The sequence below is a fragment of the Ictidomys tridecemlineatus genome, chromosome 9 (genome assembly GCF_052094955.1).
Source record: "Ictidomys tridecemlineatus isolate mIctTri1 chromosome 9, mIctTri1.hap1, whole genome shotgun sequence".
Lineage (NCBI taxonomy): Eukaryota > Metazoa > Chordata > Mammalia > Rodentia > Sciuridae > Ictidomys > Ictidomys tridecemlineatus.
The window spans coordinates 25,788,341-25,802,045 of NC_135485.1; the positions used below are offsets into that span (position 1 = coordinate 25,788,341).

At 34.5% G+C, this 13,705-nt stretch overlaps 2 long non-coding RNA genes across 2 annotated transcripts in view; one reads left to right on the top strand and one right to left on the bottom strand.

The window, feature by feature from the left end:
- The first annotated feature begins 395 nt into the window (after window positions 1–395).
- Window positions 396–12,834, top strand: LOC106144702 (uncharacterized). Its single transcript, XR_001229605.3, has 2 exons — window positions 396–587; window positions 12,495–12,834. It is a non-coding gene; the product is annotated as an uncharacterized LOC106144702 (long non-coding RNA).
- Window positions 12,835–12,930: 96 nt separating this feature from the next.
- LOC144366498 (uncharacterized) overlaps window positions 12,931–13,705 on the bottom strand; it is a 41,609-nt gene continuing 40,834 nt past the window's right edge. Inside the window, exon 3 of the long non-coding RNA XR_013425562.1 lies at window positions 12,931–13,126. This is a non-coding gene — a long non-coding RNA (uncharacterized LOC144366498). The remainder of the gene's footprint in view (window positions 13,127–13,705) is intronic.

The following is a 13,705-nucleotide window of genomic DNA, read 5'->3' on the forward strand; positions in this document are numbered from 1 at the left end:
GATGCAGGAGACAGGACTGCTTTTATGAGGTTAAATAATTTGAGATCACAGACCAGTAAAATGTCAAGTGCACTTTCAAGTCTTCTGAACACTACTTCTACTGTATCAAGTTGTCTATTCTTATGTGGAGAATACTGTATTTGATAGACAGTTGTTAGGGATAATGGAGCATTGAGTTATGAAGAAATTAGTAATCTATGTTGAATGATAATGACAAATAAAAGTTTAGGGAAGAGAGATTGATTGTCAATGTGAAAGGAAGTGGGTGGGGTGGCACATGGAAGAGTAAGAAAGCGGTGGTTCAGAGGGACTCACAAGTTTTCTAGAAAACAGAAGTCCTGAAATGGTTGCTTCACATTCTTCTCACCTCTTCCATCTTTCCATCTTCAGTCTGATGATGCAGATAAGAGACAGTTTTACCAGAGCCCAATGTGCCCTGAAGTCATTGAAGAGAGTCCAGTTGGAAGAAGCTGCAGTTTTGGAAGGATGCACTATTTTCCATAATGTCAGAAGTGATGTAGGAAAGAGGAGGCAAAATCATCTCTACTTCTCTTTTCTTCTGTCGTCCAAGGGCTGGATTCATCCGGGTGAGCCTTTTGGGTTACCAAGCATGGTGCATACTGGGTAGATCGTGGCTAGTCTTGTCAGTTTCTTAAAGTAACTTTGATTTTCTTGTGCTATAGTTTCCACACCCCTCTCTTTCTCTTTGGAGCTTGAATACTAATTACAATCATCTTAATCTCATTCCAATCTCATGTTTAAGGTCAGTTAACATAAGCAAACTTCTGAATTTCATATTAAGTAACTCCTAACAGAAGACAATCCATGAGAATTAACTCTCTAGGGCATATAGGCAACAGAAAAGAGAAACTTTTAGAGTGAACACATCCCTTTGGTGGAGTGTATTGGAGGAAGAAGAAGGAATATTAGAGAAGAATACCTTTCTGATGTTCTTTGACAGTGTACTGCTTCTCTTTAAAGGAGATAGTCCATGACTAAGTATAGAATCAGCATTGCCATTCAGATCTCTCTCCTTTCTGAATGCTCTGGTATTACATCCACTCTGAATATTTAAAAGCTCTGGTTCACCCTGCTGCGATGGCTTTGGCTTTCACAAGGAGGTTTTGATTGTGAGGGGAGGCAAAAAGACCTAACTGCCATGCCATTATTTAGTATTTTTATTGTTCACAGACATTTCTTACTTTTATAGTCTCCCTGCTGATTTTCATGATTAATGGATGTCTCTCTCTCTCTCTGGCAACTTTTGAATAAGTAGTAGCCTGAATGGCTATAACTATGGGTTGCTCTTCTATCCTACCTTATCTGCCTGGAAGGCTAGTACAGATAAAACAGTATAAGGCATGTGGGATGTTCCTGTAATTACAGAGCAAAATAGGATAATAATTTTTAAAAATTATTATTTGACCTGAAGTTGGAAAGTAGATTTGAAACACATAAGTGGTAAACAAAACCATGACTGTCCTCTATCGTAATATGCTACTGGCAAACAAATATTTTTGGCTAATGGAAAAAGAAAGCAATTCTCTGTTCAAGTTCTCTGTCAAGAAGTCATTTTATTTGTTGATTGGGTTATTTGTTATCTTATTGTTTAATTTTTTGAGTTCTTTGTATACTCTGGATATTAGGGCTCTATCTGAAGTGTGAGGAGTAAAAATTGGTTCCCATGATGTAGGCTCCCTATTTACCTCTTTTATTGTTTCTCTTGCTGAGAAAAAACTTTTTAGTTTAAGTAGGTCCCATTTGTTGATTCTTGTTATTAACTCTTGTGCTATAGGTGTCCTATTAAGAAATTTGGAGCCCGACCCCACAATCTGTAGGTCGGAGCCAACTTTTTCTTCTATCAGACGCAGAGTCTCTGATTTGATATCAAGCTCCTTGATCCATTTTGAGTTAACTTTTGTGCATGGTGAGAGAAAGGGATTCAGTTTCATTTTGTTGCATATGGATTTCCAGTTTTCCCAGCACCATTTGTTGAAGATGCTATCCTTCCTCCATTGTATGCTTTTAGCCCCTTTATCAAATATAAGATAGTTGTAACTTTTCAACAAATGGGCCAACGACCTGAACAGACACTTCTCAGAGGAGGACATACAATTAATCAACAAGTACATGAAAAAATGCTCACCATCTCTAGCAGTCAGAGAAATGCAGATCAAAACCACCCTAAGATACCATCTCACTCCAGTGAGATTGGCTGCCATTATGAAGTCAAACAACAAGTGCTGGCGAGGATGTGGGGAAAAGGGTACACTTGTACATTGCTGGTGGGACTGCAAATTGGTGCAGCCAATTTGGAAAGCAGTATGGAGATTCCTTGGAAAGCTGGGAATGAAACCACCATTTGACCCAGCTATTCCCCTTCTTGGACTATTCCCTAAAGACCTTAAAAGAGCGTGCTATAGGGACACAGGTACAACAATGTTCATAGCAGCACAATTCACAATAGCTAGACTGTGGAACCAACCTCAATGCCCTTCAATAGATGAATGGATAAAAAAAAATGTGGCATTTATACACAATGAAGTATTACTCTGCACTAAAACATGACAAAATCATGGAGTTTGCAGGGAAACAGATGGCACTAGAGCAGATTATGCTAAGTGAAGCTAGCCATTCCCTAAAAAATAAATGCCAAATGTCTTCTTTGATATAAGGAGAGCAACTAAGAACAGAATAGAGAGGAAGAGCATGAGAAGATCACCACTAAACAGGGATGAGATGGGGGAGGGAAAGAGAGAGAGAAGGGAAATTGCATGGTAAAGGAAGGAGACCCTCATTGTTACACAAAATTACATATAAGAGGAAGTGAGGGGAAAGGGGGAAGAAAACAAGAGAGAGAAATGAATTACAGTAGATGGGGTAGGGAGAGAAGCCAGGAAGGGAGGGGATGGGAGGGGAGGGAAGGGGAGGAGAGGGAGGATAGTAGAGGTTAGGAAAGGCAGCAGAATACAACATACACTAGTATGGCAGTAGGTAAAATGTGGATGTGTAACCGATGTGAATCTGCATTATGTATATAGGGTAAAATGGGAGTTCATAATCTGCTTGAATCAAATGTATGAAATATGATATGTCAAGAACTTTGTAATGTTTTAAACAACTAATAAAAAAAGAAGTCATTTTAAAGAGGTCATTTCAGCACCTAAGTGCAGGTTAGTTTAGAGTAAAGAAGATGTTGCTTAGTGGCTCTAAGAAAAAAAGTCATCTTATTTAGCCATTAATGTCTACATTTTTAGGTATTACCTGTTAGAGGCTTAGATCTTACAAGTTTTGGACTTGAAACAGTAGAAACTGTACATATGACACTTGAAAAATAATAGTTATGAACAAAGTATCCAGTGTGAAGATCCAAAAACAAATAATACTTGATCTGACATTGAGGCTAACCATAATAATGAGATACAAACTTACAAAGACAAGCTGAATGATGTGTGAGATACCATAAAAACAAACAAACACACAACTCAAAAGGGAGGTAAAGGCAAGTTATAATTATAGCTGTCCTACCAGAGTGAGGGAATGTAAGGAAAGGATGTTTTATCATTGAAATTTCATTGAGCTATACTGGGAGATAGAATATGAGCATATATGATAATATGGATTACCATGGTAAAATGGATTACTGGCAGAAAGTTAAATTACACACAAGACTTTGAGTGTAAAAATAAGCAAGGGACATAAATTTTAAATATCTGGCAGCTTTTTATTGGTAGAGACTATCAGCTATCATTAATTTAAATTTATTGGTGATAAGTTATGATTGTCAATACAGAAATTTTGTAGAATTAAGTACTGAAGAATAATAGACGAGCAGATGAAGGAAGTTGCATAAGAAGTCTACAGGGAATCAGACTGGCATCTAAAGGAAGCTAATTCAGGAGTCACAAAGGAGAAGAATCCCATATGTAATCAAAGTTTTGGAAATTGAAAACACTGCTCCACAGACAGTCTGTGACTGACTGGTAGAATTTAGTGCCTGGGCTTTGTGCAGCTCAAGCATGCTGCTTCCTCTGTTTGGAGTGGGAACAGACTTTAGGAGAACCACTCTGTAAGACAGAAGAGAGGATCAACAGATCCTAAGTAGAAAGAAAGAAATGCTAAGAAGGTTACCAAATGCTGAAATGTTTAAGGAAAATTAAAGCTTGGATAGTTTGGGATAGGAAGGTTAAAAAGTATGGTAAGTGGGAGAAGAAATTCTAGCACTGTAAGAACAGTATCAGTGTGACTCTTCATATGAGTGATGCTCCTAAGAGTTCTGGACAAATTACACCCTGGGACTTTCCTCCACTGTTGGTAAGAATGCAAGATGATACAACCTTTTGGGAAAAGTTCTTCCTTAAAAAAATAAACATAGACATACCACATGACCACAAACCACATTCATTATAGTATACAGTTGGAATCATGCTCTTTCATTTATCATTGTTTTTTTTCTGTGCCTAATTTATGAATCAAGCTTCATTTTTATTTGCATATATGCATTTGTATATACGATAAAACAGTACATATAAGGTTAGGTAGTCAATGATGTCTGGCATCCATGAGGGATTTGGGAGTAAGAGGGTACCTGCTGTATACAGTGACAGAAAATAAATCAGTTAATTTTGTGGGATATGTGGCAGGATATGTGTGAAGAGGGGATTAACAGGGGTAGACTTTTGTGGACACTGGATAGATTCTCATGATTACAGTAATTATTTATTCTAAAGCTTTTAGAGATGGTATAGCATCCCATCCTCTGTAGTGAAATGGTGGGGCAACAGAAAAATACCAGGTTTACTCTGCTAAACAATCTCTTATTGAATGTCTAGCCACAGTTGCCTAATGATACTTTCCAACTGAGTATTTCACATTCACTCATTCATTGTTTATATACTCTTTCAGGCATTATCTTATAGACAAATATTTATTTATCTGTGTTATACATACCTAATACATACTTCATACTCAAATTGTATTGAACATGTTATCATTTCCCCACATTCTTCAGAAATTTTCTCTTCTTAACTTCTTAATCTTTGTTAACCATACCATTCTGTAACCATTTACCATAAAACTACATTTTTTCAGCTAATATTAATAAGGCGATATATTGTAATGAAAGGACTAAATATAAAAAGATGATTAAGATTCAACTCCTGCACTCAAGGATATTAAACTCTCGTGGTAGAATATTAATGTGTAAACAAAATGTGCTCATGTAATATATTGGTATAATCAGCAATGAGATGGACCAGCCTTATTCTGTCTTCAAGAGTCTAAGAAAGCTTTAAGGAACGATTCATTTGAAGCATATCTTGAAGAATGAGTATAAATTTATTTCCTAGACAAAAGAATGAGAATGGCGTTTCAGTAAAGCAACATCATGAACACATGTCTGGGCAAAGATTAATACTTCTTGTGTAGTCACAGAGTTGTATTTAAGGGATTTTCAAATTGTCAGAATGCAATTCAAGTTGTTAGTTCTCAAAAAGTCCTAAAGACAAATAGGAACATCTGAATAGATACTAACAGGGAGGATGACCCTAAATGCATCATGATGTGAAGAGCCCAAGGGACTAAAGTACTTTGGGCAGTGACATCAGTGCCCAAAGTGATGTGGAGCAACATTAACATCACACATGAAGAATCCACCTCAATCTTCTTATCTCCCTAAAACATTTATTTCTTCCAGTAAATCTTGCCAGGAGCATTCTGAAATCTTATGGTATACAAATTGCATGGTACCACCTAAGTTCCCATTCATAGAAGGAATTGCTGCCTATGGCAGTAAAATCAGAAGATTATCTGTAATTTTCAACTTCTTCTGGATCTACATTTCTTGCAGAGAGTAGTACATTCTTGGTCCTTCTTGAGAGATCCAGTGTCCTTTCAACTGATTGAGAAGGATTTATTCAGCCATGGTTATTTTGGCTCAATTAAGGAAAACTCAGAATAGGAACCCTTTTTTCTGAGCTTTTCACCATTAATGCAACTGAAGATTTTTCTGGACAAAGATGTAGTTCAGCTCTTCCCTTTAGACAATCCTCTTCTTACTTCTTTCCTTCATAGAGATTGATCATAAAGAACATATTACATCCCAAACTCGAATTTCCTCTTCAAAAGAACCCACTTTATGACACATCTAAACCCCTTAAGTATTTGACATTGTCTAGGCTATATTTCAGTCAGCCATCGAAATAAATAACGAAGCCTTTCACAGTTGCTTGGGATAATATATTCAGGCAAGAAACTCTTAAAAGACTCTTTATCAATGTATTATTCCAAGTCCATTGGTACAATTTGGATTTTTTTATTTAACTCTTTGGATCCATTCCGATGTACGTTTTTTTCCTGGTGTTTTTGCCTGGGTAAGTTAGTAAATCTTGCCAATATTTTTAAAGTACAAACTATTCTTCTGAGTCTAAATTTGCTCTCTTATCTCCAAAGCATGCCAAACTGTGAGTAATTAAACTGTTGAGCAATTAGATGTTGTGGGGTTTGGTCTTGAGGAGAAGTGGCATTCCCTTACAAGGTAACAATCCAGAGTAAAGTTATCAATTGAGAGAGAGTGAGTTTCATCACATCCAGATGGGGTTGCTGCCTCCTGCAGTAAACAAATCTTAGAGATTATAATACTCAAGGATTTTAATTCTATCAAGCATCAGAATCCATCCTTTCTCATTCTTCTCCCTTATTTCCATATTAAATGAGAAGGAAAGTGGGATTTCCATGTGCATGATTCATTTTCAACTAACATAATTAAATTTTCTGTAGAATTTTTATAGCTATCTACTCAGTCATTATAAGATATAAGATTATTTTAGGAACACAGAAGTGATCTTGAGTTCTCTGACCTTAAAAAATTTTTTTTGAAGCCCTCAGCTTATCATTTCTTCCTCTAAGCATGTTAAAATAACAGGAAGTCAGTACACTACCCTCGGTCTTTCATATCATTAATAATAAAATAATGATCATTTGCTGCATGGTTTCAAAGAGATTGTTTGCCTTACAGAAATGACAAGTGTTAATTTAGGAATTTTGATATTGCTGCCTGCTAGAGATTGATTTTTAATGAAGGTCTTCATTATCAAAAATGATTCCTGAATCCTATATTCAAGGATATGATTCTTGGCACTACTCATGGTACCATTGTTAAGAATTAGTGTTATGACAAGGAAATAGAAACGAGGGTTGGTATCATACCAGAGATGTATAAATACAGGATTTCTTTGCCAAGCTTTTTAAAAGCAACCCTTCCATGTGCTGGGGAACTCAAAGGAAGATGTGTTATCATAAAACCAAGATGCTTAGGGTGGATGGCTAAACAGTTGTCATTAGACATCTGAAGGTCTAGAAAGGGGTGCTCTGAGGCTTCTGCTTTGAGTGTGTGTATCTGGTGAAGGGGAGGGAGGCTGTCACTCTGCAATTGATGCTGGTATCTCTGAAATGGTGCAGATGGCAGGTGTTATGAGCGCTGGCAGACAGTGGAGGCTGGACGCTAACATACTGTTAGGGAAATGCAGATTCTGAAAATTGGAAGAGTCTCTTCTTCATTCCTCCCTATTTGTTATCACCTATAATGACCTTTCATTAATATGAATTAAGGGGTTGGGGAACTTCTGGTAAGAGATATTGGAAAATGAAATTCAGAGTATAATGTTTTCAGCCCAGGATAACAAAGCAGCAAATAGATTAGTATGAGCTTGTAGTTGAGAGACAATTGGTAAATATTTTGCCCAGACATGCTTAGAAGATGAAGTTAATTTAAAAAAAATGTAATAAAAACAGAATTACAAACACACACACACACACACACACACACACACACAGAGAGAGAGAGAGAGAGAGAGAGAGAGAGAGAGAGAGAGAGAGAGACAAAGAGCACACCAGAGAGATATTTATGACTATGCTAGTTACAGGAATATAATGATTAAAAATGGTTGAAAGAAAATAAAGTTTGGGGAGAATATGATGAGAAATAACCAAATTGGGTCTTAGAGGTTTTTAATTATATGATTTCTTTCTTTTTAATTTGTATAAAACAAAATGAGTGGCAATGAAAGCTAATTTAGTGAAAGCATAATTTATTGCCATTACAGGTTCAAAAGATATTTATTTGTTTGTTATAAAAGTAATTTTATTCATCTTCCTTTTCTGAGTTCTGAATTTTGGGCTACAATTAAAATATATTTTCTACTTGCAAAGTATAAAATAATTTTGTATAGCTTTCCTCAATTACTTTTTCCTGTAATTTTCTTCATGTAAATATTTGGTCAATTTTGACTCTCATGGTATGTGGCATAAAACACAGACTTTGGGAAACTATTAAATGATGATTTTGATTATGGTGCATCTAGACTCTGGGAACAGCACTATGTGATTGTGTTTATGAAATAACTATCAGTTTGTTGTCCTAATGCATTCAGTTAGTAGGTTTTACTTTGATGGAGGGGGATATATGCCACGTATAAATAGAATTGTCATTTATAATCACGGCCTTTACAGCTGGTCCATGATTACTACTTTATGTAACAAAAACCCAGAACCCTAGATCAGGAACTGGATTCAAACATGCAGAGAATTAGCCTGAGCTCACTTGTGACAATTTTTCTTGTTCTAACCTTAAAATTGGCAGTCACATCCTATAAAGCAGAAAATAGGTTCTTATCATGCTTTACATTATGCATTTAATAAACATTTGTTAGCAAAATTTTTCATAATTAATTTTATTTTACCCCCTAGGGAAACATTGCTTTAAAAACATTTATTGTAAGATTAATTGAATTTTATAAATTTGATTAATGCACTAACTTTGGAGCTTTTAAAATATGTCATTAAAACAAATTTTACTTGAGTTTTAATAATTCTATGACTGTTCTTTTTGAGCCACTGTTACTTGCTTTGGGTTATAAAACTCAGTAAGAAGAAAATTCACATTACATAGAATTGGGCAGCATTGGGTCTTTTAGCCTGGAAATGAATAACATGCCAGAGTAGAGATGACAGTGATTTAAGACTATGAGAACAGGTCTTTATTTACTTGCTATTGAAATCAGACACAGTTTCTGGTCTGGATGCAGTAAATATTTTGTAATTTTATTGGAAGCTATAACATCCTTGCACTCACAAAAGCCACTTTTCTATATAGTATTACATGACATCTTCACAGTAATGATAAATTAGATTCAACCTCTAAAATATCCAAACCTAACCATTTATAAGGAAAATGGATACTGAAGCAATCTTCCTGCTGATAGCAGTAATCTTCACAATTCTGGTCTGTTGCCAGATTAATTCTCTTTGGAATATATTAACTTTGTTTGTAGGAAGAGGGAAAATAACTCAGTAGTATTTATTGGATACCTTCTAGGTTTCAAACACTATATCACATTGTGCTTTGCACTTTAATTTTACTATCTGGTGTAAGTCCCACAGGAACCCATAAGGTCGATGGTCTTTTCCCCACATTGCTCCTGCAGATTCAGATACAGAAAAGGCTATTTTCCAAGTTTAGAAAACTAATATGTGGCTTTCAACTAAGACCACATTACTCTCCTGCCAGCAAGAACAATTTAAGAACACAAAATGTCCATATGTGTATATATTATGTAATATGCATATACTCACACATACATATTATATATATATATATATACACACACACACACACACACACACACACACACTTACACCCACATTCAGTTGAGATTATATGCCTGAATATCATGTATCTTCAAAGTAAATCAAGTACTCATGCATTTCCAAAGATTAAAAAATAATGCACATAATATAGTTGGTAAACAATATAGATAGAAGAGGGGAACTTAAATTTTTATGGATCTTTCAAATCTGTCACATGTTCAAATACTAGAAATACTCTTTTTAATTAAGCAATTCTTTGTGTTACTTTTCCTGTGAAGACTGCAACAAATTAGCATAAACTTGGTGACTTGAAACAATAGAAAATTGCTCTTTCACAGTTCTAGAATTTGGGAGTCAAAAATCTAAACCCCTGAATTGAAAGAAGGAGTCCAGCAGACTGCACTAACTTTGGAGATTCCAGAAGAGACTGCTCTTGTTGATTCTAGCCTCTTTAGCTGATGGGACTCCTTGGCTTGTGGTCACATCACTCTAAGGTCTCCTCCTCTTGTGTGTTTTGGTGCCTGAACTCCCTGCTTCCTTTTTCTGAGAATAAATGTGATGATGATGCCATCTTGGGGTCATGTAGATAAACCAGGATAATTTCTCCACCTGAAGATCTTACTTTAATCACATCTTCAAAGATTTTTTTTCCAAAGAAAACAATATTTACATGTTCCAAGGATTAGGATGTGATATATTAGGGAGCCATTATCAGCCTACTAAGGACAAGAGATTTCTAATAGACTTTCTTTATTTCTATGATGCTGCCTTTGGTCAGAAAAACAGTTATCCTCTAAATTTGCACTACAAGTTTTACTCAGTGAAGGTGTCCACACATTTAGTTCTCTTTTTATTTCATGATTTTGTACAATGCGCCCTTCATTAGGAAATACCTGAATAGAAAATTGTTATTATGTGTCAAGCACTGACTTGGATGGCAGATCTAAATATCAGTGGCAAAATGAAATTGTGCCAGTTTCAGCTAAAATAAACAAGCAGAATCTTTAAAGCTGTTCGACAAAATTTCATTCAATCTCTATAAATCCTTCATTTATCCCGACAAAATAAAAAACTGTCCATACTCTTTCCAAGCCCTAGAGCAGGCTGTTATATATTTATAATTTATATCTCCACCAAAATGCTCAGAGCATTTTCCTTGCCCTGTGTCAGTTTTATCTGTTTTACTGACAGCTCCTCATGTAATATGTGGTACTAATCCACGTTTGAAATGTGAGAGAATTACTCCTTTCACATTGTTGGCCACTGAAATTTTCTGAAAACCTTAAAGAATTTCATATAGAAAGTGCACTGGAAAAAAAGTACAGAGGGACAGCCATAACCAAGGAAGACAATAGGGATGTAAGAAACGTACAACTGAATATCTTGAAGAAAATAAATAATATAAAAGAGCAGAGAGAAAAATGAGAAAATAAAATTTAAGAAAAATTGACAAGGATGAAGGGAATTTGACTCTACAAATTTAAAGACTACAAGACTTTTATGAATAGTTGACACAGAATCATAAAATATTTGTTAAATGGATATTCTATTAAAGGCATTACATTACAAATAGAAAGAAGAATCCTTATTTATTAATGACATGAAAATATCAAGCTTTATTTAAAAGAAAAAATTAGTCTGCTTTCCCATACTTACTTTTTATTAGTGGAGAGGTGCATGCAACATTTTCATAAAAATCAAACATGACTACAAAATTCTTTGTCTGGACAAGTTAAAATTTAAGATAGTTTTGAACAACAAAGTCATTTTTACTATGAAATAATTCCCTCAACATTTATAATTTATATGAGTTCTGTAAAAGATATTATCAGAAGATAAGTTTCCGGTAAGACATTAATAGAGAAAACATTGCAAAGAATTTCCACTGAGCAACAAATCTATTTATTTGCACTTTTTAGTGTAAAAAAGTGTGCGCATGGAGAAAGATATAATATGAAATCTGATAATGTGTAAGTACTACATTGCAAAGAAACCTGAAGAGAAGGGGCAAGAAGTTTAGGAGGGAAAAATAATTAAAAATAAAAATTATTTAACAATAATAAATTAAATAAGAGAAGTCTAAGTAACTTAAACCTGCAAAAATAATCAGTACAATAACTAAGGGAAACAATGAGCACTTACAAAAACTAAGAAATAGAGAAAATAGATCTCTTCATTTTTCACAGTGGGAAGTTAATAGACATAAAGAAAAAAATAATTAGGAATATTATATAAAAATGTATTTTAAAGGTTACCAGTAGAACAAAATTATAATGATTTTGTAAAGGATTATATTCCCAAAAGCATTGCAAACATGGACTGCGTTTTAATAAAAGAAAAAAATCATACCTGAATATGTAGTTAATTTCTATTTATATAAAATAAATATACATGAAGATGATTATACGTGAATGATTAAATAATCATGCATTTAAGGTGGGACAAAGATTGCTCTGGAAAAAAAATGAAACTTGTTGGCAATAGAAAAAAAAATGAGGGAAAAACAGCTTTTATTTCACTTCCTGTTGTATTTTTAACAATGTTTGCAATGTATGCATTGATGGTTAAAATCTAATATACCTATTTTAACATTTAGTAATTAAGCAAAGGAATTGTTTGTGGAATGGTGTGTACTTGGGGAAATAGTTTACATAAATTGTCTTGTTTCATACAATATTCCACAAACAGCTCTGGATCCTCACTAATATATGGGGAATCTTATAAAATGTGGAAATTTTGTGAATATTTGCTGAAAAAAAATCTTAAAATGTCTATTGCATTGAATATTTCACAGTAATATTACCTAGTACTTTTTTTGGTCTTATTAAGAATTATTCTGTTATCAATAGGTCTGTGTGCTGCATTCCTACGTTGAGAAAAATGACAGTAATGATATGAGAGAGAAGGAAGAACTGAGGATCAGGTGACACTTCCAGAGAGTGAATGATTGATGGCCCCAGAGAAAGCACTGATGGTACAGCTACCATGGCCAAAGGGGACAGTCGAGATTAATGAAATGCATCCATACCTGATGCTATGCCCGCACTCTTGTTCCCTCTCTCTCTCTTTCTCTCTCACTTTCAACTTTTCTGCTGCTCACCTAAGGAAACTCTGGTTGACAAACATAGTTATAAGTGATTGATGACATTTTTGAGCACTCGGACAAAATATTAAAATGAAAGAAAATGCCAGAGTAATTCATTTATTGAAAATCAGTATTCTAGTAAAAAATAGTTCAACAGAAATTTTTTTTTTACTGTGAAGAAACAGGTAGTAGTACTTTAAATTCTAGATCTATATAGATTACAATAACCTCCTTCAAAACAATAATGTAAAGTTTTCATGATTCAATTTTCATTGATATAGCCATCTCTGTAAGAAATTCTATATATAAAGTATATTCTCATATGGTAACGTGGTTCAGTAAAGAGATCATTGGACTTGGAGTGAAGGAGTCTGCATCTTTGTTCCTGGTTTTATCCTATAAGAAAAGGATATTGAGCTTAGATTTGATCTTCAAAGTCTACCTCCACCATTTATTATTTGATGCTTATGTTAATAAGACAGAACCTACTCTATTTCAAGCTAAAAATGATTTACTACTCGGAATTGGCTGTTGATTCCACTACTAGAACCACTGAGGTAGTATAGAGAAACTAATGCTAGCTAATTTCATCATAGATTTAATCATGAGGTAAATATTAATAATAAATACCAAACTCATTCAAGATTAAAAATAAAGCAGCTTATTACTTTTAAATTCTCTATTTTTTTAACCCATACTGTGGGTTAAATATCGTAAGAGCCCACAAGACAAATATCATGAGAGCCCTAACAAAAGTGAAAGCACCTGACCATGGCTCAAGGGTTTCCCTAGGTTCCCCTTTGTAAATGCTGGGTGTGATTGACATTTAACAGCATTAGTTATATAGTAGGTTTCAGCTGCCAGTTACATGGGTTTTTCTGAACTCAGAAATATCTTTCAAATGCATGAATTTTGGTTTTAGTATCTCCACAAGATGCCTTAACTTATAGGTTATACTCAAAACCCAAGAAACAT